At 44.9% G+C, this 24,855-nt stretch overlaps 29 non-coding genes across 29 annotated transcripts; all 29 read left to right on the forward strand.

Moving 5' to 3' along the window:
* The first annotated feature begins 5,892 nt into the window (after positions 1 to 5,892).
* Positions 5,893 to 6,007, forward strand: LOC143137172 (U5 spliceosomal RNA). The gene has a single exon (XR_012989742.1). It is a non-coding gene; the product is annotated as a U5 spliceosomal RNA (small nuclear RNA).
* A 558-nt stretch (positions 6,008 to 6,565) lies between these two features.
* Positions 6,566 to 6,706, forward strand: LOC143137017 (U4 spliceosomal RNA). The gene has a single exon (XR_012989596.1). It is a non-coding gene; the product is annotated as a U4 spliceosomal RNA (small nuclear RNA).
* A 510-nt stretch (positions 6,707 to 7,216) lies between these two features.
* On the forward strand, positions 7,217 to 7,331 carry LOC143137174 (U5 spliceosomal RNA). Its single transcript, XR_012989743.1, has one exon. It is a non-coding gene; the product is annotated as a U5 spliceosomal RNA (small nuclear RNA).
* Positions 7,332 to 7,910: 579 nt separating this feature from the next.
* Positions 7,911 to 8,051, forward strand: LOC143137107 (U4 spliceosomal RNA). The gene has a single exon (XR_012989682.1). It is a non-coding gene; the product is annotated as a U4 spliceosomal RNA (small nuclear RNA).
* A 584-nt stretch (positions 8,052 to 8,635) lies between these two features.
* LOC143137108 (U4 spliceosomal RNA) lies at positions 8,636 to 8,776 on the forward strand. The gene has a single exon (XR_012989683.1). It is a non-coding gene; the product is annotated as a U4 spliceosomal RNA (small nuclear RNA).
* A 510-nt stretch (positions 8,777 to 9,286) lies between these two features.
* Positions 9,287 to 9,399, forward strand: LOC143137374 (U5 spliceosomal RNA). The gene has a single exon (XR_012989936.1). It is a non-coding gene; the product is annotated as a U5 spliceosomal RNA (small nuclear RNA).
* Positions 9,400 to 9,966: 567 nt separating this feature from the next.
* LOC143137018 (U4 spliceosomal RNA) lies at positions 9,967 to 10,107 on the forward strand. Its single transcript, XR_012989597.1, has one exon. It is a non-coding gene; the product is annotated as a U4 spliceosomal RNA (small nuclear RNA).
* A 584-nt stretch (positions 10,108 to 10,691) lies between these two features.
* LOC143137109 (U4 spliceosomal RNA) lies at positions 10,692 to 10,832 on the forward strand. Its single transcript, XR_012989684.1, has one exon. It is a non-coding gene; the product is annotated as a U4 spliceosomal RNA (small nuclear RNA).
* Positions 10,833 to 11,342: 510 nt separating this feature from the next.
* Positions 11,343 to 11,457, forward strand: LOC143137176 (U5 spliceosomal RNA). Its single transcript, XR_012989745.1, has one exon. It is a non-coding gene; the product is annotated as a U5 spliceosomal RNA (small nuclear RNA).
* A 579-nt stretch (positions 11,458 to 12,036) lies between these two features.
* Positions 12,037 to 12,177, forward strand: LOC143137019 (U4 spliceosomal RNA). Its single transcript, XR_012989598.1, has one exon. It is a non-coding gene; the product is annotated as a U4 spliceosomal RNA (small nuclear RNA).
* A 584-nt stretch (positions 12,178 to 12,761) lies between these two features.
* LOC143137110 (U4 spliceosomal RNA) lies at positions 12,762 to 12,902 on the forward strand. The gene has a single exon (XR_012989685.1). It is a non-coding gene; the product is annotated as a U4 spliceosomal RNA (small nuclear RNA).
* Positions 12,903 to 13,412: 510 nt separating this feature from the next.
* LOC143137375 (U5 spliceosomal RNA) lies at positions 13,413 to 13,525 on the forward strand. Its single transcript, XR_012989937.1, has one exon. It is a non-coding gene; the product is annotated as a U5 spliceosomal RNA (small nuclear RNA).
* Positions 13,526 to 14,076: 551 nt separating this feature from the next.
* Positions 14,077 to 14,217, forward strand: LOC143137111 (U4 spliceosomal RNA). The gene has a single exon (XR_012989686.1). It is a non-coding gene; the product is annotated as a U4 spliceosomal RNA (small nuclear RNA).
* A 510-nt stretch (positions 14,218 to 14,727) lies between these two features.
* Positions 14,728 to 14,842, forward strand: LOC143137269 (U5 spliceosomal RNA). The gene has a single exon (XR_012989836.1). It is a non-coding gene; the product is annotated as a U5 spliceosomal RNA (small nuclear RNA).
* A 580-nt stretch (positions 14,843 to 15,422) lies between these two features.
* Positions 15,423 to 15,563, forward strand: LOC143137020 (U4 spliceosomal RNA). Its single transcript, XR_012989599.1, has one exon. It is a non-coding gene; the product is annotated as a U4 spliceosomal RNA (small nuclear RNA).
* Positions 15,564 to 16,147: 584 nt separating this feature from the next.
* LOC143137136 (U4 spliceosomal RNA) lies at positions 16,148 to 16,288 on the forward strand. Its single transcript, XR_012989709.1, has one exon. It is a non-coding gene; the product is annotated as a U4 spliceosomal RNA (small nuclear RNA).
* A 510-nt stretch (positions 16,289 to 16,798) lies between these two features.
* LOC143137234 (U5 spliceosomal RNA) lies at positions 16,799 to 16,913 on the forward strand. The gene has a single exon (XR_012989803.1). It is a non-coding gene; the product is annotated as a U5 spliceosomal RNA (small nuclear RNA).
* Positions 16,914 to 17,493: 580 nt separating this feature from the next.
* LOC143137112 (U4 spliceosomal RNA) lies at positions 17,494 to 17,634 on the forward strand. The gene has a single exon (XR_012989687.1). It is a non-coding gene; the product is annotated as a U4 spliceosomal RNA (small nuclear RNA).
* Positions 17,635 to 18,144: 510 nt separating this feature from the next.
* Positions 18,145 to 18,259, forward strand: LOC143137270 (U5 spliceosomal RNA). Its single transcript, XR_012989837.1, has one exon. It is a non-coding gene; the product is annotated as a U5 spliceosomal RNA (small nuclear RNA).
* Positions 18,260 to 18,839: 580 nt separating this feature from the next.
* On the forward strand, positions 18,840 to 18,980 carry LOC143137021 (U4 spliceosomal RNA). Its single transcript, XR_012989600.1, has one exon. It is a non-coding gene; the product is annotated as a U4 spliceosomal RNA (small nuclear RNA).
* A 584-nt stretch (positions 18,981 to 19,564) lies between these two features.
* Positions 19,565 to 19,705, forward strand: LOC143137113 (U4 spliceosomal RNA). Its single transcript, XR_012989688.1, has one exon. It is a non-coding gene; the product is annotated as a U4 spliceosomal RNA (small nuclear RNA).
* A 510-nt stretch (positions 19,706 to 20,215) lies between these two features.
* Positions 20,216 to 20,330, forward strand: LOC143137177 (U5 spliceosomal RNA). The gene has a single exon (XR_012989746.1). It is a non-coding gene; the product is annotated as a U5 spliceosomal RNA (small nuclear RNA).
* A 580-nt stretch (positions 20,331 to 20,910) lies between these two features.
* LOC143137022 (U4 spliceosomal RNA) lies at positions 20,911 to 21,051 on the forward strand. Its single transcript, XR_012989601.1, has one exon. It is a non-coding gene; the product is annotated as a U4 spliceosomal RNA (small nuclear RNA).
* A 584-nt stretch (positions 21,052 to 21,635) lies between these two features.
* On the forward strand, positions 21,636 to 21,776 carry LOC143137114 (U4 spliceosomal RNA). The gene has a single exon (XR_012989689.1). It is a non-coding gene; the product is annotated as a U4 spliceosomal RNA (small nuclear RNA).
* Positions 21,777 to 22,286: 510 nt separating this feature from the next.
* Positions 22,287 to 22,401, forward strand: LOC143137178 (U5 spliceosomal RNA). Its single transcript, XR_012989747.1, has one exon. It is a non-coding gene; the product is annotated as a U5 spliceosomal RNA (small nuclear RNA).
* A 585-nt stretch (positions 22,402 to 22,986) lies between these two features.
* LOC143137390 (U5 spliceosomal RNA) lies at positions 22,987 to 23,102 on the forward strand. The gene has a single exon (XR_012989951.1). It is a non-coding gene; the product is annotated as a U5 spliceosomal RNA (small nuclear RNA).
* Positions 23,103 to 23,296: 194 nt separating this feature from the next.
* LOC143137116 (U4 spliceosomal RNA) lies at positions 23,297 to 23,437 on the forward strand. The gene has a single exon (XR_012989690.1). It is a non-coding gene; the product is annotated as a U4 spliceosomal RNA (small nuclear RNA).
* Positions 23,438 to 23,947: 510 nt separating this feature from the next.
* On the forward strand, positions 23,948 to 24,062 carry LOC143137170 (U5 spliceosomal RNA). Its single transcript, XR_012989740.1, has one exon. It is a non-coding gene; the product is annotated as a U5 spliceosomal RNA (small nuclear RNA).
* A 585-nt stretch (positions 24,063 to 24,647) lies between these two features.
* Positions 24,648 to 24,763, forward strand: LOC143136869 (U5 spliceosomal RNA). Its single transcript, XR_012989467.1, has one exon. It is a non-coding gene; the product is annotated as a U5 spliceosomal RNA (small nuclear RNA).
* Positions 24,764 to 24,855: the final 92 nt, after the last annotated feature.

The raw sequence follows: 24,855 nt of genomic DNA on the forward strand, positions 1-24,855 counted from the left end.
ATCACTATGGGTGTAGTTACGCTTGACTTATGTAGCCACTGAAGTATATAAGCACTCTTAGAATGAAAAGCTCCTTGTTTCAACCAGCTGTGTCATACTATCCTCACTCTTTGCAAAGATTCAATATAATTGGATGATTTTGATCACTGGCTCCTGTCTCATCTTCTTGATTCCGAATTGATTTACCTAACAGAATTGCGAGAGGTCCCAGGATCCCAACATCTGGGGTCAGAACCAGCTGAAAAACCATACACGGTGAGGTCTGGGACCTTGGATTTGGAATCCTGAAAGCCCTTGGTTGTCTGAGACAGCAAGGCGAGATGGCTGATCTTCTGACTCCCGGTGACGGGATCCTACTGAAAGGGAATTCACCTAAGACATCAGAGCGAGAACCAGTGATCAACCAAAAGGCAAATGTTTGGTGAGTAAAATAAAAAAAATAAAAAATCTCCTCCGTAGGGAGTCAAGACTATTTTGTAGTAGTAGTCTTTGGATGAAAAGAAAACCAGAGCGAGCAGGCTCAGGGTTGATTCACCCTAAATAGAAAAACTAGGGCTATTTGGTAGCAGTAGTCTTTGGAAGAAAAAAAAACTCAAACACTCGCTCAGGGCTGAATCATTCTAAATAAATAAATAATAATAATAGAAAATCCTACGTTTATAAGATCCTTTTGATATTTATAAGGACCTCTGCGTAGTGCTCATTGGTGAGGAAAGTAACAGTTTTACATGTTATTTGTGATGATCTAAAGTGTATATTTACATGGTTAGCCTCAAATTAAATTGAATTAATCAACGACTAAAATGTCATAGGGTCACAACCTCCTACATCATCCTCCAGTGTTTTATATACATTTTGATATCTGATATCTCCGCCTAGGAATATCTGTTGTTTTAATTAAATTGAGTGAAGCTTTGCAGGAAAAATTAAATGCTGTGTGCTGTGTTATAAAGAGTGATGGATGCCTGGACCAAAGCATCAAGGCCATCCTTGCTCTCCCCAATCCACTACAAGTCACAGGAGCACATATGCGAGGCGATGGGTATGTGAATTATATCAGATTACATATTCCAGTTTTGGTTTAGATTTTCCATTTGAAGGCCCCATAGAAAGTAAGACCATTTTGCTTAAATACAGGCTAATTGTTTCTCCAAGCTTCCTGCTCCCCATGCTAATAGAACCTGACCCAAGTTATCCTGTTCCACGTGTAGGCCGCAAACACTGGAAGCCATGCGGACGCTATGTTCCTGCTTCAAGGTAGACACAGATGTGTTTTGACTGTTGATTGGCTAGGTGTGTAGGCCGTGAGCTCTGCCAGATCCTGCTTTGAGTGAGGCCATCATACACTATGGTGAGCGACTGGCTGAATGGGCGACAGTGGAAGACAGACAGGTTCTGAGGGCAGAGAATGTTCTGGAGAGGGGCACAAGTGGCAGAACTTATAGCTTGGACATATGTATTACATTTTTTTCTGAATGCTTAAACACAACTGTGATTCTTATAGCACAATTTCTAAAACTATTAATTCTTATAGCAAAACCACTCACTGAGTTCGCAAAACCAAAAGCACAAACACTGCTTTGCACTCAGTTTGCAATTTTGTAACACACACTTTGCACAACTGGAGGCACAATCCACTGCACAGCACTCTTTTTGCGGAACTGTAAACACAACTCACTGCTTTACACTCAATTTCCAAATTATCAACACACTCCTAGCAAATCTGTACACGTGTATGGCTATTATTTACACTATTTTGCCAACTCTCTGGCACACTTTCTCATGTGAAAACTGTTTTACATAATTAGTTCACTTTGCAATCAGCCTAAGCACTATAAATAAGCCACAGGTAATTTACAATAGGCACAACAGAGGGAGCAGGAAGAGTGCGTAAGAATTAGAGGAGGCCGAAGAATAGGACGTGGAGGTGAAGAAGTAGAAGGAAGAAGAGGAGGAAGAGGATGCAGAGGTGAAGAAGTGAGAGGGAGAGGATGACAAGGACAAGGAGGTGAAGTTAGAGGAAGAGGACAAGGAGGAGCATGAAGAGGAAGAGGAGGGGAAGAGGAAGGGTAAGAAGAGAAAGAAATAGCCCTTTTACAGGCAAAAAGGGGGTTATTGTCATGTCAGGCCTGGATACGGCATTCCAGAATATTTTTTCCCTGGTGCCTTGGACTAGGACATTGCATGTGATGTAGATGAAATTGAGAGAGACGACACGATGTAGACTGATTTTTTTTTTGTCTCAGTGAAATTGCTATTTTGTGTTTTGACTTGGAAAAACACACTTGTGTTTGTTTTGATGTGTGTAAATAAACATCAATACTTAAAGTTTGGATCCCTGTATGTTTATACAACTATGACAAAAGTATGACCTCAAACTGACATAGTCTACCTTGTGCACAGAGAAAGCAAAAGCCAGATGTATTTTTTATTCATACCATCAGTGTGTAGTTGGCACATTGTGTGCTTATTATTGTGATGGCTTGTGTTTACTGTTTGATACGAAAACACCATTTTTACGAAGGTGTGAAGAGTTAAGCAAGGTGTGTTGGCTTTTGCAAGAGAACTAGAATGTTTTGCTGATTGGGTGAAAGGTTTTCCTATTTGTGTGTAGAGTTTTGCAAAAAAAGCCAGACAAAAAATGTGCTTAAGCAATCAGAAAAAACTGTAAGCATTGCTCCACAATCTCGTGCTTCTGGCAGTGACAACACTGACAAGAGTTGAAGCATATCAGTTAAATTCATACTTGGCGGCCAGCTTAGCAAAGTTGTAATCTTACCAACAGCAGTGAATTTATCAAATTGTTGATGCTATGACGCACTTAGCTCTTAATAGGACACAGTGTTATACGCCAACGCCACAACATTTTAGCTAAGGGAATCATATCATAAGGGGGAGTCTGATTACAGTAAGAGTAGTCTGATAACATAGACAGCTAGCTCTGTGTATCAAGTTATGATTAAAGATAGCTTTTTCTTTCATGGAGCATAAGAGGTTGTTGATGTTCACTTCACTATTCTGAACTAATATTGAACTAATAGGTTCATATGTTTATTACAGTAACAACACACAAATAATAATACCAATATAACCGCAGTTGTTATATTGGTATTATTATTTTTTTCTAATCACTGACATGGAAAATGTTTTTACAGCTATGCAAACCAGTGTCAAGATGATAATGTGGTATGATGGCATACATACTAGACTGTATTGTTTACAATTATTTTTGATACAGCAATGCAATAAAATAAAATACAACTTTCATTTGTTTCAGACGTTCAGAATATGTTCAGAATAAAGTGCTAACCAAATTCTTTAAAACACGCCTTTAGGCCTGCTTTAAACAATGTAGGGGAAAAAAAGAGTTATTTATAGCTTTGCTGTATGATAAACAATTTTTGATATGAGGCACACACACAAAAAAGAGTATCCATGATCATGTGAATTTATATTTCATTGCTAATTACTAATTTGGTGACTGACCATAGAGCAGTATTGCAATTGAAATCGTTTTAATAATGTTAGCTGAAACTTAGGAAGCACTATACTGGGGCCTTGGGCCCAGATGTGTATATTTCTGTTTTTTATTTCAGGTGCAATCAGTGGTTAAAAGGGGGAGCCTTACAGACTACTCTTTTTTCTTTTTTTTTCTTTTGTCATTTTCCCCTAGAACTGTTTGGTTATTGTTTTATCACTGGTACTCTGTGGTATGTAATTTCTTTTTTCTTCACACCCTGTGAGAAATCAAGACAATCAGGGCCACTTTTAAACATGTAACCATGTTGTTTAATTTGAGTCATTTCCTTTATTGGGTTCTATTTGAGAATTGCTGAGAGACATTTCTTATATGTTTTGGTTTTATATTCAGCTTTGCCTAAGTATTATACACATGGTAAAGAGACAATTGCTGCATTACTCTCAATTACAGTTTTTTCTGATTGCTTAAGCACATTTTTTTGTAACTATAGCTTTTTTTGCAAAACTCTACACACAAATAGGAAAACCTTTCACCCAATCAGCAAAACATTCTAGTTCTCTTGCAAAATCCAACACACCTTGCTTAACTCTTCACACCTTCGTAAAAATGGTGTTTTCGTATCAAACAGTAAACACAAGCCATCACAATAATAAGCACACAATGTGCCAACTACACACTGATGGTATGAATAAAAAACACATCTGGCTTTTGCTTTCTCTGTGCACAAGGTAGACTGTCAGTTTGAGGTTATACTTTGTCATAGTTCTGTAAACATACAGGGATCCAAACTTCAAGTATTGGTGTTTATTTACACACATCAAAACAAAGACAAGTGTGTTTTTCCAAGTCAAAACACAAAATAGCAATTTCACTGAGACAAAAAAATCAGTCTACATTGTGTCGTCTCTCTCAAAATGTTGTCTACATCACATGCAATGTCCTAGTCCAAGGCACCAGAGAAAATATATTCTGGAATGCCGTATCCAGGCCTGACATGACAATAACCCTACATGTAGACTGATTTTTTGCCTGTAAAAGGGCTATTTCTTTCTCTTCTTACCCTTCCTCTTCCCCCTCCTCGTCCTCCTCTTGCTCCTCCTTGTCCTCTTCCTCTAACTTCACCTTCTTGTCCTTGTCACCCTCTCCCTCTCACTTCTTCACCTCTGCATCCTCTTCCTCCTCTTTTTCCTCCTACTTCTTCACCTCCACGTTCTATTCTTCGGCCTCCTCTAATTCTTACTCTTCTCACTCTTCCTGCACTCTCCATTGTACCCATTGTACATTACCTGTGGCTTATTTATAGTGCTTAGGCTGATTGCAAAGTGAACTAATTATCTAAAACAGTTTTCACGTGAGAAAGTGTGCCAGAGAGTTGGCAAAATAGTGTAAATAATGTGTATAGATTTGCTAGGAGTGTGTTGATCATTTGGAAATTGAATGTAAAGCAGTGAGTTGTGTTTACAGTTCCGCAAAAAGAGTGCTGTGCAGTGGATTGTGCCTCCAGTTGTGCAAAGTGTGTGTTACAAAATTGCAAACTGAGTGCAAAGCAGGGTTTGTGATTTTGGTTTTGCGAACTCAGTGAGTGGTTTTGCTATATGAATGAATAGTTTTAGAAATTGTGCTATAAGAATCACGGTTGTGTTTAAGCATTCAGAAAAAACTGTAATTAGTAGGCTTATTCTGATTCAATCAGATTTGTGCTATTGTTTGGTGTCAAAAGCTTCAAGTCTTTTAAAGGGGGACTTGAGAGTATTGGATTCAGAACTTATTATTTTTATATATATATGTGATTTATGTCCTGATGCCTCTAAATCGGTTGTTAATCTGAAAAGGTGGTACACCAATGGGATTAACCCAACCTGATATAGAAATGATATAGACGAGTTTCTGGATAGTTTAGGGGGATGGACCAAATATATTATTTTTGATTTACTAGCTCTTGTTCTGATTGTCATGATGGTTTGCTTTTTGATTTACTGTGGTTGTTATTGTACACCAATCATGTGTAGCTATAAGGGAGATATGCATCTAAATATTTTCCCTTTACTCTGGATGTAGTATAGCAAACAAGTATTGTGTAGTTGCCCGTCATACTCGCCCCACCCCCACCTTAACCTCGGCCCTTACTCCCCTGATCATACTCAGTCTCCGCCTACTTGTGCGACTGCATTTCAGCTTCCCAGCATGCTTTGTGGGTTTTCTGGCCTTTGAAAAGAAAAAAAAGGGGAAAAAAATACTTTTCATGGGCCACTTCTGAAAATGAGTAGGCCGTATGCTGATAACTTCAACATTTGCATGAAGGTAAAGCAGTACGTTGAAGGTCTGTGCGTGGTGTTTAGGCTACCTGTAACTCTGATAGTGACCTGTGGCGCTGGCGGTGGCGAGCTCAAGTCATGTTCCAGACTGGCAGAACACTCATGGTTCTCTTCATATCGTATAAATCTTTCGCCTTTTACTAAAGATTTCCGTGGAAAGGACCACTATGAGTTGATATGAATTTTTTGATGCCCCACCTTATGGTGGGGTCCCTCGATCTGTGAAAAAGAAGGCCCTCTGTTTGCTGATAGCGACGAACGAGAGGGAGGAGCTTACACGTCGGCAGCACGGCCTGTTGTTCACGTGTGGTCGAACGTTCTTAGGACAGGTAGATTTCTGAAACTCTGATCACTTTTGTCCTCGTTCTCTTTTGGAGCTCTCTCTTCAAGTAGCCTATGCCCGTCTGAAATATAGCAACCTCCTCGTGTGTGTCTTTATTCCCTGATACAGCCTTTTTTCTGAATGAGTAAGTGGCTCAAGCCTGAAATCATACCGGGAGCTCTTATGCCCAGCTGCTGGAGGTTTATCAGGTCAACTTTGTCGGTGTGCAGTTGCTTACGGCCATACCACGCTGAGCACGCCCGATCTCGTCCGATTTCAGAAGCAAAGATCTTGTGGTGCCCACTGCTCTACAACAGCACTTGGGTTGTACTTGTACATGGTTTAGCATAGCATAGGATGGATAATATTCTTTAGATAGTTGAGCTCACCAGCTTTGTGATGACTGTTGCCCACACCCGGTCCCAGACCACATTCCCATCTCCAGTCATCTCTGCGCAGTGGCAGTATCGTAGCCTATGAGGTTTATCCGAGGCGCGATTATTGCTAGTTGAAAACTTTACCCAATACCCCGCCTTGACGACTTGAAATATAGTCGGCAATGGCAATTTTTGGTGGTCTCCAAGGAGACTGTTTGGTTGTTGAAAGAAGCATAAATCAGTGTTCTTGTCGGGTTCGGCGCTTTTTGGGCAGGTCAGAGCAGCAAATTTCGTCTCGGTTCTATTTGGCAATGTACCAGCTGAAGGGAGATATACATCTAAATATTTTCCCTTTACTCTGGATGTAGTATAGCAAACAAGTATTGTGTAGTTGCCCGTCATACTCGCCCCACCCCCACCTTAACCTCGGCCCTTACTCCCCTGATCATACTCAGTCTCCGCCTACTTGTGCGACTGCATTTCAGCTTCCCAGCATGCTTTGTGGGTTTTCTGGCCTTTGAAAAGAAAAAAAAGGTAAAACAAATACTTTTCATGGGCCACTTCTGAAAATGAGTAGGCCGTATGCTGATAACTTCAACATTTGCATGAAGGTAAAGCAGTACGTTGAAGGTCTGTGCGTGGTGTTTAGGCTACCTGTAACTCTGATAGTGACCTGTGGCGCTGGCGGTGGCGAGCTCAAGTCATGTTCCAGACTGGCAGAACACTCATGGTTCTCTTCATATCGTATAAATCTTTCGCCTTTTACTAAAGATTTCCGTGGAAAGGACCACTATGAGTTGATATGAATTTTTTGATGCCCCACCTTATGGTGGGGTCCCTCGATCTGTGAAAAAGAAGGCCCTCTGTTTGTTTGTGCGCCGACGTGTACTGCTGATAGCGACGAACGAGAGGGAGGAGCTTACACGTCGGCAGCACGGCCTGTTGTTCACGTGTGGTCGAACGTTCTTAGGACAGGTAGATTTCTGAAACTCTGATCACTTTTGTCCTCGTTCTCTTTTGGAGCTCTCTCTTCAAGTAGCCTATGCCCGTCTGAAATATAGCAACCTCCTCGTGTGTGTCTTTATTCCCTGATACAGCCTTTTTTCTGAATGAGTAAGTGGCTCAAGCCTGAAATCATACCGGGAGCTCTTATGCCCAGCTGCTGGAGGTTTATCAGGTCAACTTTGTCGGTGTGCAGTTGCTTACGGCCATACCACGCTGAGCACGCCCGATCTCGTCCGATTTCGGAAGCAAAGATCTTGTGGTGCCCACTGCTCTACAACAGCACTTGGGTTGTACTTGTACATGGTTTAGCATAGCATAGGATGGATGATATTCTTTAGATAGTTGAGCTCACCAGCTTTGTGATGACTGTTGCCCACACCCGGTCCCAGAACACATTCCCATCTCCAGTCATCTCTGCGCAGTGGCAGTATCGTAGCCTATGAGGTTTATCCGAGGCGTGATTATTGCTAGTTGAAAACTTTACCCAATACCCCGCCTTGACGACTTGAAATATAGTCGGCAATGGCAATTTTTGGTGGTCTCCAAGGAGACTGTTTGGTTGTTGAAAGAAGCGTAAAATCAGTGTTCTTGTCGGGTTCGGCGCTTTGTGCGCTGTGCGACTTTGGTGACCTTCCGAACAGTGAGGTAGGAATAGCCTACCTGGTCGTCAACTCTCCGGCTCTTTTTGGGCAGGTCAGAGCAGCAAATTTCGTGTCGGTTCTATTTGGCAATGTACCAGCTGAAGGGAGATATGCATGTAAATATTTTCCCTTTACTCTGGATGTAGTACAGCAAGCAAGTATTGTTTAGTGGCCCGTCATACTCGCCCCACCCCCACCTTAACCTCGGCCCTTACTCCCCTGATAATACTCAGTCTCCGCCTATTTGTGCGACTGCATTTCAGCATCCCAGCATGCAACGGTCGGGTCAAAAAATGATCTGTTATATGCTGTAGTAATTGCTGTATTTTGATGTCATCTTGTGGTGCCCACTGCTCTACAACAGCACTTGGGTTGTACTTGTACATGGTTTAGCATAGCATAGGATGGATGATATTCTTTAGATAGTTGAGCTCACCAGCTTTGTGATGACTGTTGCCCACACCTGGTCCCAGAACACATTCCCATCTCCAGTCATCTCTGCGCAGTGGCAGTATCGTAGCCTATGAGGTTTATCCGAGGCGTGATTATTGCTAGTTGAAAACTTTACCCAATACCCCGCCTTGACGACTTGAAATATAGTCGGCAATGGCAATTTTTGGTGGTCTCCAAGGAGACTGTTTGGTTGTTGAAAGAAGCGTAAATCAGTGTTCTTGTCGGGTTCGGCGCTTTTTGGGCAGGTCAGAGCAGCAAATTTCGTCTCGGTTCTATTTGGCAATGTACCGGCTGAAGGGAGATATGCATCTAAATATTTTCCCTTTACTCTGGATGTAGTATAGCAAACAAGTATTGTGTAGTTGCCCGTCATACTCGCCCCACCCCCACCTTAACCTCGGCCCTTACTCCCCTGATCATACTCAGTCTCCGCCTACTTGTGCGACTGCATTTCAGCTTCCCAGCATGCTTTGTGGGTTTTCTGGCCTTTGAAAAGAAAAAAAAGGGAAAAAAAATACTTTTCATGGGCCACTTCTGAAAATGAGTAGGCCGTATGCTGATAACTTCAACATTTGCATGAAGGTAAAGCAGTACGTTGAAGGTCTGTGCGTGGTGTTTAGGCTACCTGTAACTCTGATAGTGACCTGTGGCGCTGGCGGTGGCGAGCTCAAGTCATGTTCCAGACTGGCAGAACACTCATGGTTCTCTTCATATCGTATAAATCTTTCGCCTTTTACTAAAGATTTCCGTGGAAAGGACCACTATGAGTTGATATGAATTTTTTGATGCCGGTCCCTCGATCTGTGAAAAAGAAGGCCCTCTGTTTGTTTGTGCGCCGACGTGTACTGCTGATAGCGACGAACGAGAGGGAGGAGCTTACACGTCGGCAGCACGGCCTGTTGTTCACGTGTGGTCGAACGTTCTTAGGACAGGTAGATTTCTGAAACTCTGATCACTTTTGTCCTCGTTCTCTTTTGGAGCTCTCTCTTCAAGTAGCCTATGCCCGTCTGAAATATAGCAACCTCCTCGTGTGTGTCTTTATTCCCTGATACAGCCTTTTTTCTGAATGAGTAAGTGGCTCAAGCCTGAAATCATACCGGGAGCTCTTATGCCCAGCTGCTGGAGGTTTATCAGGTCAACTTTGTCGGTGTGCAGTTGCTTACGGCCATACCACGCTGAGCACGCCCGATCTCGTCCGATTTCGGAAGCAAAGATCTTGTGGTGCCCACTGCTCTACAACAGCACTTGGGTTGTACTTGTACATGGTTTAGCATAGCATAGGATGGATGATATTCTTTAGATAGTTGAGCTCACCAGCTTTGTGATGACTGTTGCCCACACCCGGTCCCAGAACACATTCCCATCTCCAGTCATCTCTGCGCAGTGGCAGTATCGTAGCCTATGAGGTTTATCCGAGGCGCGATTATTGCTAGTTGAAAACTTTACCCAATACCCCGCCTTGACGACTTGAAATATAGTCGGCAATGGCAATTTTTGGTGGTCTCCAAGGAGACTGTTTGGTTGTTGAAAGAAGCGTAAAATCAGTGTTCTTGTCGGGTTCGGCGCTTTGTGCGCTGTGCGACTTTGGTGACCTTCCGAACAGTGAGGTAGGAATAGCCTACCTGGTCGTCAACTCTCCGGCTCTTTTTGGGCAGGTCAGAGCAGCAAATTTCGTGTCGGTTCTATTTGGCAATGTACCAGCTGAAGGGAGATATGCATGTAAATATTTTCCCTTTACTCTGGATGTAGTACAGCAAGCAAGTATTGTTTAGTGGCCCGTCATACTCGCCCCACCCCCACCTTAACCTCGGCCCTTACTCCCCTGATAATACTCAGTCTCCGCCTATTTGTGCGACTGCATTTCAGCATCCCAGCATGCAACGGTCGGGTCAAAAAATGATCTGTTATATGCTGTAGTAATTGCTGTATTTTGATGTCATCTTGTGGTGCCCACTGCTCTACAACAGCACTTGGGTTGTACTTGTACATGGTTTAGCATAGCATAGGATGGATGATATTCTTTAGATAGTTGAGCTCACCAGCTTTGTGATGACTGTTGCCCACACCTGGTCCCAGAACACATTCCCATCTCCAGTCATCTCTGCGCAGTGGCAGTATCGTAGCCTATGAGGTTTATCCGAGGCGTGATTATTGCTAGTTGAAAACTTTACCCAATACCCCGCCTTGACGACTTGAAATATAGTCGGCAATGGCAATTTTTGGTGGTCTCCAAGGAGACTGTTTGGTTGTTGAAAGAAGCGTAAATCAGTGTTCTTGTCGGGTTCGGCGCTTTTTGGGCAGGTCAGAGCAGCAAATTTCGTCTCGGTTCTATTTGGCAATGTACCGGCTGAAGGGAGATATGCATCTAAATATTTTCCCTTTACTCTGGATGTAGTATAGCAAACAAGTATTGTGAAGTTGCCCGTCATACTCGCCCCACCCCCACCTTAACCTCGGCCCTTACTCCCCTGATCATACTCAGTCTCCGCCTACTTGTGCGACTGCATTTCAGCTTCCCAGCATGCTTTGTGGGTTTTCTGGCCTTTGAAAAGAAAAAAAAGGGAAAAAAAATACTTTTCATGGGCCACTTCTGAAAATGAGTAGGCCGTATGCTGATAACTTCAACATTTGCATGAAGGTAAAGCAGTACGTTGAAGGTCTGTGCGTGGTGTTTAGGCTACCTGTAACTCTGATAGTGACCTGTGGCGCTGGCGGTGGCGAGCTCAAGTCATGTTCCAGACTGGCAGAACACTCATGGTTCTCTTCATATCGTATAAATCTTTCGCCTTTTACTAAAGATTTCCGTGGAAAGGACCACTATGAGTTGATATGAATTTTTTGATGCCCCACCTTATGGTGGGGTCCCTCGATCTGTGAAAAAGAAGGCCCTCTGTTTGTTCGTGCGCCGACGTGTACTGCTGATAGCGACGAACGAGAGGGAGGAGCTTACACGTCGGCAGCACGGCCTGTTGTTCACGTGTGGTCGAACGTTCTTAGGACAGGTAGATTTCTGAAACTCTGATCACTTTTGTCCTCGTTCTCTTTTGGAGCTCTCTCTTCAAGTAGCCTATGCCCGTCTGAAATATAGCAACCTCCTCGTGTGTGTCTTTATTCCCTGATACAGCCTTTTTTCTGAATGAGTAAGTGGCTCAAGCCTGAAATCATACCGGGAGCTCTTATGCCCAGCTGCTGGAGGTTTATCAGGTCAACTTTGTCGGTGTGCAGTTGCTTACGGCCATACCACGCTGAGCACGCCCGATCTCGTCCGATTTCGGAAGCAAAGATCTTGTGGTGCCCACTGCTCTACAACAGCACTTGGGTTGTACTTGTACATGGTTTAGCATAGCATAGGATGGATGATATTCTTTAGATAGTTGAGCTCACCAGCTTTGTGATGACTGTTGCCCACACCCGGTCCCAGAACACATTCCCATCTCCAGTCATCTCTGCGCAGTGGCAGTATCGTAGCCTATGAGGTTTATCCGAGGCGCGATTATTGCTAGTTGAAAACTTTACCCAATACCCCGCCTTGACGACTTGAAATATAGTCGGCAATGGCAATTTTTGGTGGTCTCCAAGGAGACTGTTTGGTTGTTGAAAGAAGCGTAAAATCAGTGTTCTTGTCGGGTTCGGCGCTTTGTGCGCTGTGCGACTTTGGTGACCTTCCGAACAGTGAGGTAGGAATAGCCTACCTGGTCGTCAACTCTCCGGCTCTTTTTGGGCAGGTCAGAGCAGCAAATTTCGTGTCGGTTCTATTTGGCAATGTACCAGCTGAAGGGAGATATGCATGTAAATATTTTCCCTTTACTCTGGATGTAGTACAGCAAGCAAGTATTGTTTAGTGGCCCGTCATACTCGCCCCACCCCCACCTTAACCTCGGCCCTTACTCCCCTGATAATACTCAGTCTCCGCCTATTTGTGCGACTGCATTTCAGCATCCCAGCATGCAACGGTCGGGTCAAAAAATGATCTGTTATATGCTGTAGTAATTGCTGTATTTTGATGTCATCTTGTGGTGCCCACTGCTCTACAACAGCACTTGGGTTGTACTTGTACATGGTTTAGCATAGCATAGGATGGATGATATTCTTTAGATAGTTGAGCTCACCAGCTTTGTGATGACTGTTGCCCACACCTGGTCCCAGAACACATTCCCATCTCCAGTCATCTCTGCGCAGTGGCAGTATCGTAGCCTATGAGGTTTATCCGAGGCGTGATTATTGCTAGTTGAAAACTTTACCCAATACCCCGCCTTGACGACTTGAAATATAGTCGGCAATGGCAATTTTTGGTGGTCTCCAAGGAGACTGTTTGGTTGTTGAAAGAAGCGTAAATCAGTGTTCTTGTCGGGTTCGGCGCTTTTTGGGCAGGTCAGAGCAGCAAATTTCGTCTCGGTTCTATTTGGCAATGTACCGGCTGAAGGGAGATATGCATCTAAATATTTTCCCTTTACTCTGGATGTAGTATAGCAAACAAGTATTGTGTAGTTGCCCGTCATACTCGCCCCACCCCCACCTTAACCTCGGCCCTTACTCCCCTGATCATACTCAGTCTCCGCCTACTTGTGCGACTGCATTTCAGCTTCCCAGCATGCTTTGTGGGTTTTCTGGCCTTTGAAAAGAAAAAAAAGGGAAAACAAATACTTTTCATGGGCCACTTCTGAAAATGAGTAGGCCGTATGCTGATAACTTCAACATTTGCATGAAGGTAAAGCAGTACGTTGAAGGTCTGTGCGTGGTGTTTATGCTACCTGTAACTCTGATAGTGACCTGTGGCGCTGGCGGTGGCGAGCTCAAGTCATGTTCCAGACTGGCAGAACACTCATGGTTCTCTTCATATCGTATAAATCTTTCGCCTTTTACTAAAGATTTCCGTGGAAAGGACCACTATGAGTTGATATGAATTTTTTGATGCCGGTCCCTCGATCTGTGAAAAAGAAGGCCCTCTGTTTGTTTGTGCGCCGACGTGTACTGCTGATAGCGACGAACGAGAGGGAGGAGCTTACACGTCGGCAGCACGGCCTGTTGTTCACGTGTGGTCGAACGTTCTTAGGACAGGTAGATTTCTGAAACTCTGATCACTTTTGTCCTCGTTCTCTTTTGGAGCTCTCTCTTCAAGTAGCCTATGCCCGTCTGAAATATAGCAACCTCCTCGTGTGTGTCTTTATTCCCTGATACAGCCTTTTTTCTGAATGAGTAAGTGGCTCAAGCCTGAAATCATACCGGGAGCTCTTATGCCCAGCTGCTGGGGGTTTATCAGGTCAACTTTGTCGGTGTGCAGTTGCTTACGGCCATACCACGCTGAGCACGCCCGATCTCGTCCGATTGCAGAAGCAAAGATCTTGTGGTGCCCACTGCTCTACAACAGCACTTGGGTTGTACTTGTACATGGTTTAGCATAGCATAGGATGGATAATATTCTTTAGATTTTGTGATGACTGTTGCCCACACCCGGTCCCAGAACACATTCCCATCTCCAGTCATCTCTGCGCAGTGGCAGTATCGTAGCCTATGAGGTTTATCCGAGGCGTGATTATTGCTAGTTGAAAACTTTACCCAATACCCCGCCTTGACGACTTGAAATATAGTCGGCAATGGCAATTTTTGGTGGTCTCCAAGGAGACTGTTTGGTTGTTGAAAGAAGCGTAAATCAGTGTTCTTGTCCGGTTCGGCGCTTTTTGGGCAGGTCAGAGCAGCAAATTTCGTCTCGATTCTATTTGGCAATGTACCGGCTGAAGGGAGATATGCATCTAAATATTTTCCCTTTACTCTGGATGTAGTATAGCAAACAAGTATTGTGTAGTTGCCCGTCATACTCGCCCCACCCCCACCTTAACCTCGGCCCTTACTCCCCTGATCATACTCAGTCTCCGTCTACTTGTGCGACTGCATTTCAGCTTCCCAGCATGCTTTGTGGGTTTTCTGGCCTTTGAAAAGAAAAAAAAGGGGAAAAAAATACTTTTCATGGGCCACTTCTGAAAATGAGTAGGCCGTATGCTGATAACTTCAACATTTGCATGAAGGTAAAGCAGTACGTTGAAGGTCTGTCAGTGGTGTTTAGGCTACCTGTAACTCTGATAGTGACCTGTGGCGCTGGCGGTGGCTAGCTCAAGTCATGTTCCAGACTGGCGGAACACTCATGGTTCTCTTCATATCGTATAAATCTTTCGCCTTTTACTAAAGATTTCTGTGGAAAGGACCACTATGAGTTGATATGAATTTTTTGATGCCCCACCTTATGGTGGGGTCCCTCGATCTGTGAAAAAGAAGTGCCCTCTGTTTGTTTGTGCGCCGACGTGTACTGCTGATAGCGACAAACGAGAGGGAGGAGCTTACACGTCGGCAGCACGGCCTGTTGTTCACGTGTGGTCGAACGTTCTTAGGACAGGTAGATTTCTGAAACTCTGATCACTTTTGTCCTCGTTCTCTTTTGGAGCTCTCTCTTCAAGTAGCCTATGCCCGTCTGAAATATAGCAACCTCCTCGTGTGTGTCTTTATTCCCTAATACAGCCTTTTTTCTGAATGAGTAAGTGGCTCAAGCCTGAAATCATACCGGGAGCTCTTATGCCCAGCTGCTGGAGGTTTATCAGGTCAACTTTGTCGGTGTGCAGTTGCTTACGGCCATACCACGCTGAGCACGCCCGATCTCGTCCGATTTCGGAAGCAAAGATCTTGTGGTGCCCACTGCTCTACAACAGCACTTGGGTTGTACTTGTACATGGTTTAGCATAGCATAGGATGGATGATATTCTTTAGATAGTTGAGCTCACCAGCTTTGTGATGACTGTTGCCCACACCCGGTCCCAGAACACATTCCCATCTCCAGTCATCTCTGCGCAGTGGCAGTATCGTAGCCTATGAGGTTTATCCGAGGCGCGATTATTGCTAGTTGAAAACTTTACCCAATACCCCGCCTTGACGACTTGAAATATAGTCGGCAATGGCAATTTTTGGTGGTCTCCAAGGAGACTGTTTGGTTGTTGAAAGAAGCGTAAAATCAGTGTTCTTGTCGGGTTCGGCGCTTTGTGCGCTGTGCGACTTTGGTGACCTTCCGAACAGTGAGGTAGGAATAGCCTACCTGGTCGTCAACTCTCCGGCTCTTTTTGGGCAGGTCAGAGCAGCAAATTTCGTGTCGGTTCTATTTGGCAATGTACCAGCTGAAGGGAGATATGCATCTAAATATTTTCCCTTTACTCTGGATGTAGTACAGCAAGCAAGTATTGTTTAGTGGCCCGTCATACTCGCCCCACCCCCACCTTAACCTCGGCCCTTACTCCCCTGATAATACTCAGTCTCCGCCTATTTGTGCGACTGCATTTCAGCATCCCAGCATGCAACGGTCGGGTGAAAAAATGATCTGTTATATGCTGTAGTAATTGCTGTATTTTGATGTCATCTTGTGGTGCCCACTGCTCTACAACAGCACTTGGGTTGTACTTGTACATGGTTTAGCATAGCATAGGATGGATGATATTCTTTAGATAGTTGAGCTCACCAGCTTTGTGATGACTGTTGCCCACACCTGGTCCCAGAACACATTCCCATCTCCAGTCATCTCTGCGCAGTGGCAATATCGTAGCCTATGAGGTTTATCCGAGGCGTGATTATTGCTAGTTGAAAACTTTACCCAATACCCAGCCTTGACGACTTGAAATATAGTCGGCAATGGCAATTTTTGGTGGTCTCCAAGGAGACTGTTTGGTTGTTGAAAGAAGCGTAAATCAGTGTTCTTGTCCGGTTCGGCGCTTTTTGGGCAGGTCAGAGCAGCAAATTTCGTCTCGGTTCTATTTGTCAATGTACCGGCTGAAGGGAGATATGCATCTAAATATTTTCCCTTTACTCTGGATGTAGTATAGCAAACAAGTATTGTGTAGTTGCCTGTCATACTCGCCCCACCCCCACCTTAACCTCGGCCCTTACTCCCCTGATCATACTCAGTCTCCGCCTACTTGTGCGACTGCATTTCAGCTTCCCAGCATGCTTTGTGGGTTTTCTGGCCTTTGAAAAGAAAAAAAAGGGGAAAAAAATACTTTTCATGGGCCACTTCTGAAAATGAGTAGGCCGTATGCTGATAACTTCAACATTTGCATGAAGGTAAAGCAGTACGTTGAAGGTCTGTGCGTGGTGTTTAGGCTACCTGTAACTCTGATAGTGACCTGTGGCGCTGGCGGTGGCTAGCTCAAGTCATGTTCCAGACTGGCAGAACACTCATGGTTCTCTTCATATCGTATAAATCTTTCGCCTTTTACTAAAGATTTCCGTGGAAAGGACCACTATGAGTTGATATGAATTTTTTTATCCCCCACCTTATGGTGGGGTTCCTCGATCTGTGAAAAAGAAGTGCCCTCTGTTTGTTCGTGCGCCAACGTGTACTGCTGATAGCGACGAACGAGAGGGAGGAGCTTACACGTCGGCAGCACGGCCTGTTGTTCACGTGTGGTCGAACGTTCTTAGGACAGGTAGATTTCTGAAACTCTGATCACTTTTGTCCTCGTTCTCTTTTGGAGCTCTCTCTTCAAGTAGCCTATGCCCGTCTGAAATATAGCAACCTCCTCGTGTGTGTCTTTATTCCCTGATACAGCCTTTTTTCTGAATGAGTAAGTGGCTCAAGCCTGAAATCATACCGGGAGCTCTTATGCCCAGCTGCTGGAGGTTTATCAGGTCAACTTTGTCGGTGTGCAGTTGCTTACGGCCATACCACGCTGAGCACGTCCGATCTCGTCCGATTTCAGAAGCAAAGATCTTGTGGTGCCCACTGCTCTACAACAGCACTTGGGTTGTACTTGTACATGGTTTAGCATAGCATAGGATGGATGATATTCTTTAGATAGTTGAGCTCACCAGCTTTGTGATGACTGTTGCCCACACCCGGTCCCAGAACACATTCCCATCTCCAGTCATCTCTGCGCAGTGGCAGTATCGTAGCCTATGAGGTTTATCCGAGGCGTGATTATTGCTAGTTGAAAACTTTACCCAATACCCCGCCTTGACGACTTGAAATATAGTCGGCAATGGCAATTTTTGGTGGTCTCCAAGGAGACTGTTTGGTTGTTGAAAGAAGCGTAAATCAGTGTTCTTGTCCGGTTCGGCGCTTTTTGGGCAGGTCAGAGCAGCAAATTTCGTCTCGATTCTATTTGGCAATGTACCGGCTGAAGGGAGATATGCATCTAAATATTTTCCCTTTACTCTGGATGTAGTATAGCAAACAAGTATTGTGTAGTTGCCCGTCATACTCGCCCCACCCCCACCTTAACCTCGGCCCTTACTCCCCTGATCATACTCAGTCTCCGTCTACTTGTGCGACTGCATTTCAGCTTCCCAGCATGCTTTGTGGGTTTTCTGGCCTTTGAAAAGAAAAAAAAGGGGAAAAAAATACTTTTCATGGGCCACTTCTGAAAATGAGTAGGCCGTATGCTGATAACTTCAACATTTGCATGAAGGTAAAGCAGTACGTTGAAGGTCTGTCAGTGGTGTTTAGGCTACCTGTAACTCTGATAGTGACCTGTGGCGCTGGCGGTGGCTAGCTCAAGTCATGTTCCAGACTGGCGGAACACTCATGGTTCTCTTCATATCGTATAAATCTTTCGCCTTTTACTAAAGATTTCTGTGGAAAGGACCACTATGAGTTGATATGAATTTTTTGATGCCCCACCTTATGGTGGGGTCCCTCGATCTGTGAAAAAGAAGTGCCCTCTGTTTGTTTGTGCGCCGACGTGTACTGCTGATAGCGACAAACGAGAGGGAGGAGCTTACACGTCGGCAGCACGGCCTGTTGTTCACGTGTGGTCGAACGTTCTTAGGACAGGTAGATTTCTGAAACTCTGATCACTTTTGTCCTCGTTCTCTTTTGGAGCTCTCTCTTCAAGTAGCCTATGCCCGTCTGAAATATAGCAACCTCCTCGTGTGTGTCTTTATTCCCTAATACAGCCTTTTTTCTGAATGAGTAAGTGGCTCAAGCCTGAAATCATACCGGGAGCTCTTATGCCCAGCTGCTGGAGGTTTATCAGGTCAACTTTGTCGGTGTGCAGTTGCTTACGGCCATACCACGCTGAGCACGCCCGATCTCGTCCGATTTCGGAAGCAAAGATCTTGTGGTGCCCACTGCTCTACAACAGCACTTGGGTTGTACTTGTACATGGTTTAGCATAGCATAGGATGGATGATATTCTTTAGATAGTTGAGCTCACCAGCTTTGTGATGACTGTTGCCCACACCCGGTCCCAGAACACATTCCCATCTCCAGTCATCTCTGCGCAGTGGCAGTATCGTAGCCTATGAGGTTTATCCGAGGCGCGATTATTGCTAGTTGAAAACTTTACCCAATACCCCGCCTTGACGACTTGAAATATAGTCGGCAATGGCAATTTTTGGTGGTCTCCAAGGAGACTGTTTGGTTGTTGAAAGAAGCGTAAAATCAGTGTTCTTGTCGGGTTCGGCGCTTTGTGCGCTGTGCGACTTTGGTGACCTTCCGAACAGTGAGGTAGGAATAGCCTACCTGGTCGTCAACTCTCCGGCTCTTTTTGGGCAGGTCAGAGCAGCAAATTTCGTGTCGGTTCTATTTGGCAATGTACCAGCTGAAGGGAGATATGCATCTAAATATTTTCCCTTTACTCTGGATGTAGTACAGCAAGCAAGTATTGTTTAGTGGCCCGTCATACTCGCCCCACCCCCACCTTAACCTCGGCCCTTACTCCCCTGATCATACTCAGTCTCCGCCTATTTGTGCGACTGCATTTCAGCATCCCAGCATGCAACGGTCGGGTGAAAAAATGATCTGTTATATGCTGTAGTAATTGCTGTATTTTGATGTCATCTTGTGGTGCCCACTGCTCTACAACAGCACTTGGGTTGTACTTGTACATGGTTTAGCATAGCATAGGATGGATGATATTCTTTAGATAGTTGAGCTCACCAGCTTTGTGATGACTGTTGCCCACACCTGGTCCCAGAACACATTCCCATCTCCAGTCATCTCTGCGCAGTGGCAGTATCGTAGCCTATGAGGTTTATCCGAGGCGTGATTATTGCTAGTTGAAAACTTTACCCAATACCCCGCCTTGACGACTTGAAATATAGTCGGCAATGGCAATTTTTGGTGGTCTCCAAGGAGACTGTTTGGTTGTTGAAAGAAGCGTAAATCAGTGTTCTTGTCGGGTTCGGCGCTTTTTGGGCAGGTCAGAGTAGCAAATTTCGACTCGGTTCTATTTGGCAATGTACCGGCAGAAGGGAGATATGCATCTAAATATTTTCCCTTTACTCTGGATGTAGTATAGCAAACAAGTATTGTGTAGTTGCCCGTCATACTCGCCCCACCCCCACCTTAACCTCGGCCCTTACTCCCCTGATCATACTCAGTCTCCGCCTACTTGTGCGACTGCATTTCAGCTTCCCAGCATTCTTTGTGGGTTTTCTGGCCTTTGAAAAGAAAAAAAAGGGGAAAAAAATACTTTTCATGGGCCACTTCTGAAAATGAGTAGGCCGTATGCTGATAACTTCAACATTTGCATGAAGGTAAAGCAGTACGTTGAAGGTCTGTCAGTGGTGTTTAGGCTACCTGTAACTCTGATAGTGACCTGTGGCGCTGGCGGTGGCTAGCTCAAGTCATGTTCCAGACTGGCGGAACACTCATGGTTCTCTTCATATCGTATAAATCTTTCGCCTTTTACTAAAGATTTCCGTGGAAAGGACCACTATGAGTTGATATGAATTTTTTGATGCCCCACCTTATGGTGGGGTCCCTCGATCTGTGAAAAAGAAGTGCCCTCTGTTTGTTTGTGCGCCGACGTGTACTGCTGATAGCGACAAACGAGAGGGAGGAGCTTACACGTCGGCAGCACGGCCTGTTGTTCACGTGTGGTCGAACGTTCTTAGGACAGGTAGATTTCTGAAACTCTGATCACTTTTGTCCTCGTTCTCTTTTGGAGCTCTCTCTTCAAGTAGCCTATGCCCGTCTGAAATATAGCAACCTCCTCGTGTGTGTCTTTATTCCCTAATACAGCCTTTTTTCTGAATGAGTAAGTGGCTCAAGCCTGAAATCATACCGGGAGCTCTTATGCCCAGCTGCTGGAGGTTTATCAGGTCAACTTTGTCGGTGTGCAGTTGCTTACGGCCATACCACGCTGAGCACGCCCGATCTCGTCCGATTTCGGAAGCAAAGATCTTGTGGTGCCCACTGCTCTACAACAGCACTTGGGTTGTACTTGTACATGGTTTAGCATAGCATAGGATGGATGATATTCTTTAGATAGTTGAGCTCACCAGCTTTGTGATGACTGTTGCCCACACCCGGTCCCAGAACACATTCCCATCTCCAGTCATCTCTGCGCAGTGGCAGTATCGTAGCCTATGAGGTTTATCCGAGGCGCGATTATTGCTAGTTGAAAACTTTACCCAATACCCCGCCTTGACGACTTGAAATATAGTCGGCAATGGCAATTTTTGGTGGTCTCCAAGGAGACTGTTTGGTTGTTGAAAGAAGCGTAAAATCAGTGTTCTTGTCGGGTTCGGCGCTTTGTGCGCTGTGCGACTTTGGTGACCTTCCGAACAGTGAGGTAGGAATAGCCTACCTGGTCGTCAACTCTCCGGCTCTTTTTGGGCAGGTCAGAGCAGCAAATTTCGTGTCGGTTCTATTTGGCAATGTACCAGCTGAAGGGAGATATGCATCTAAATATTTTCCCTTTACTCTGGATGTAGTACAGCAAGCAAGTATTGTTTAGTGGCCCGTCATACTCGCCCCACCCCCACCTTAACCTCGGCCCTTACTCCCCTGATCATACTCAGTCTCCGCCTATTTGTGCGACTGCATTTCAGCATCCCAGCATGCAACGGTCGGGTGAAAAAATGATCTGTTATATGCTGTAGTAATTGCTGTATTTTGATGTCATCTTGTGGTGCCCACTGCTCTACAACAGCACTTGGGTTGTACTTGTACATGGTTTAGCATAGCATAGGATGGATGATATTCTTTAGATAGTTGAGCTCACCAGCTTTGTGATGACTGTTGCCCACACCTGGTCCCAGAACACATTCCCATCTCCAGTCATCTCTGCGCAGTGGCAGTATCGTAGCCTATGAGGTTTATCCGAGGCGTGATTATTGCTAGTTGAAAACTTTACCCAATACCCCGCCTTGACGACTTGAAATATAGTCGGCAATGGCAATTTTTGGTGGTCTCCAAGGAGACGGTTTGGTTGTTGAAAGAAGCGTAAATCAGTGTTCTTGTCGGGTTCGGCGCTTTTTGGGCAGGTCAGAGTAGCAAATTTCGACTCGGTTCTATTTGGCAATGTACCGGCAGAAGGGAGATATGCATCTAAATATTTTCCCTTTACTCTGGATGTAGTATAGCAAACAAGTATTGTGTAGTTGCCCGTCATACTCGCCCCACCCCCACCTTAACCTCGGCCCTTACTCCCCTGATCATACTCAGTCTCCGCCTACTTGTGCGACTGCATTTCAGCTTCCCAGCATTCTTTGTGGGTTTTCTGGCCTTTGAAAAGAAAAAAAAGGGGAAAAAAATACTTTTCATGGGCCACTTCTGAAAATGAGTAGGCCGTATGCTGATAACTTCAACATTTGCATGAAGGTAAAGCAGTACGTTGAAGGTCTGTGCGTGGTGTTTAGGCTACCTGTAACTCTGATAGTGACCTGTGGCGCTGGCGGTGGCTAGCTCAAGTCATGTTCCAGACTGGCAGAACACTCATGGTTCTCTTCATATCGTATAAATCTTTCGCCTTTTACTAAAGATTTCCGTGGAAAGGACCACTATGAGTTGATATGAATTTTTTGATGCCCCACCTTATGGTGGGGTCCCTCGATCTGTGAAAAAGAAGTGCCCTCTGTTTGTTCGTGCGCCAACGTGTACTGCTGATAGCGACGAACGAGAGGGAGGAGCTTACACGTCGGCAGCACGGCCTGTTGTTCACGTGTGGTCGAACGTTCTTAGGACAGCTGATAGCGACGAACGAGAGGGAGGAGCTTACACGTCGGCAGCACGGCCTGTTGTTCACGTGTGGTCGAACGTTCTTAGGACAGGTAGATTTCTGAAACTCTGATCACTTTTGTCCTCGTTCTCTTTTGGAGCTCTCTCTTCAAGTAGCCTATGCCCGTCTGAAATATAGCAACCTCCTCGTGTGTGTCTTTATTCCCTGATACAGCCTTTTTCCCAGCATGCTTTGTGGGTTTTCTGGCCTTTGAAAAGAAAAAAAAGGGGAAAAAATACTTTTCATGGGCCACTTCTGAAAATGAGTAGGCCGTATGCTGATAACTTCAACATTTGCATGAAGGTAAAGCAGTACGTTGAAGGTCTGTGCGTGGTGTTTAGGCTACCTGTAACTCTGATAGTGACCTGTGGCGCTGGCGGTGGCTAGCTCAAGTCATGTTCCAGACTGGCAGAACACTCATGGTTCTCTTCATATCGTATAAATCTTTCGCCTTTTACTAAAGATTTCCGTGGAAAGGACCACTATGAGTTGATATGAATTTTTTGACGGTCGGGTGAAAAAATGATCTGTTATATGCTGTAGTAATTGCTGTATTTTGATGTCATCTTGTGGTGCCCACTGCTCTACAACAGCACTTGGGTTGTACTTGTACATGGTTTAGCATAGCATAGGATGGATGATATTCTTTAGATAGTTGAGCTCACCAGCTTTGTGATGACTGTTGCCCACACCTGGTCCCAGAACACATTCCCATCTCCAGTCATCTCTGCGCAGTGGCAGTATCGTAGCCTATGAGGTTTATCCGAGGCGTGATTATTGCTAGTTGAAAACTTTACCCAATACCCCGCCTTGACGACTTGAAATATAGTCGGCAATGGCAATTTTTGGTGGTCTCCAAGGAGACTGTTTGGTTGTTGAAAGAAGCGTAAATCAGTGTTCTTGTCGGGTTCGGCGCTTTTTGGGCAGGTCAGAGTAGCAAATTTCGTCTCGGTTCTATTTGGCAATGTACCGGCTGAAGGGAGATATGCATCTAAATATTTTCCCTTTACTCTGGATGTAGTATAGCAAACAAGTATTGTGTAGTTGCCCGTCATACTCGCCCCACCCCCACCTTAACCTCGGCCCTTACTCCCCTGATCATACTCAGTCTCCGCCTACTTGTGCGACTGCATTTCAGCTTCCCAGCATGCTTTGTGGGTTTTCTGGCCTTTGAAAAGAAAAAAAAGGGGAAAAAAATACTTTTCATGGGCCACTTCTGAAAATGAGTAGGCCGTATGCTGATAACTTCAACATTTGCATGAAGGTAAAGCAGTACGTTGAAGGTCTGTGCGTGGTGTTTAGGCTACCTGTAACTCTGATAGTGACCTGTGGCGCTGGCGGTGGCTAGCTCAAGTCATGTTCCAGACTGGCAGAACACTCATGGTTCTCTTCATATCGTATAAATCTTTCGCCTTTTACTAAAGATTTCCGTGGAAAGGACCATTATGAGTTGATATGAATTTTTTGATGCCCCACCTTATGGTGGGGTCCCTCGATCTGTGAAAAAGAAGTGCCCTCTGTTTGTTCGTGCGCCAACGTGTACTGCTGATAGCGACGAACGAGAGGGAGGAGCTTACACGTCGGCAGCACGGCCTGTTGTTCACGTGTGGTCGAACGTTCTTAGGACAGCTGATAGCGACGAACGAGAGGGAGGAGCTTACACGTCGGCAGCACGGCCTGTTGTTCACGTGTGGTCGAACGTTCTTAGGACAGGTAGATTTCTAAAACTCTGATCACTTTTGTCCTCGTTCTCTTTTGGAGCTCTCTCTTCAAGTAGCCTATGCCCGTCTGAAATATAGCAACCTCCTCGTGTGTGTCTTTATTCCCTGATACAGCCTTTTTCCCAGCATGCTTTGTGGGTTTTCTGGCCTTTGAAAAGACAAAAAAGGGGAAAAAATACTTTTCATGGGCCACTTCTGAAAATGAGTAGGCCGTATGCTGATAACTTCAACATTTGCATGAAGGTAAAGCAGTACGTTGAAGGTCTGTGCGTGGTGTTTAGGCTACCTGTAACTCTGATAGTGACCTGTGGCGCTGGCGGTGGCTAGCTCAAGTCATGTTCCAGACTGGCAGAACACTCATGGTTCTCTTCATATCGTATAAATCTTTCGCCTTTTACTAAAGATTTCCGTGGAAAGGACCACTATGAGTTGATATGAATTTTTTGACGGTCGGGTGAAAAAATGATCGATCTGTTATATGCTGTAGTAATTGCTGTATTTTGATGTCATCTTGTGGTGCCCACTGCTCTACAACAGCACTTGGGTTGTACTTGTACATGG

The sequence above is a fragment of the Alosa pseudoharengus genome, unplaced genomic scaffold (assembly GCF_046254945.1).
Source record: "Alosa pseudoharengus isolate Yale_2024_CS ecotype anadromous, Long Island Sound unplaced genomic scaffold, YU_APseudo_1.1 YU_APseudo_1.1_scf_20, whole genome shotgun sequence".
Taxonomy (NCBI): Eukaryota; Metazoa; Chordata; class Actinopteri; order Clupeiformes; family Clupeidae; genus Alosa; species Alosa pseudoharengus.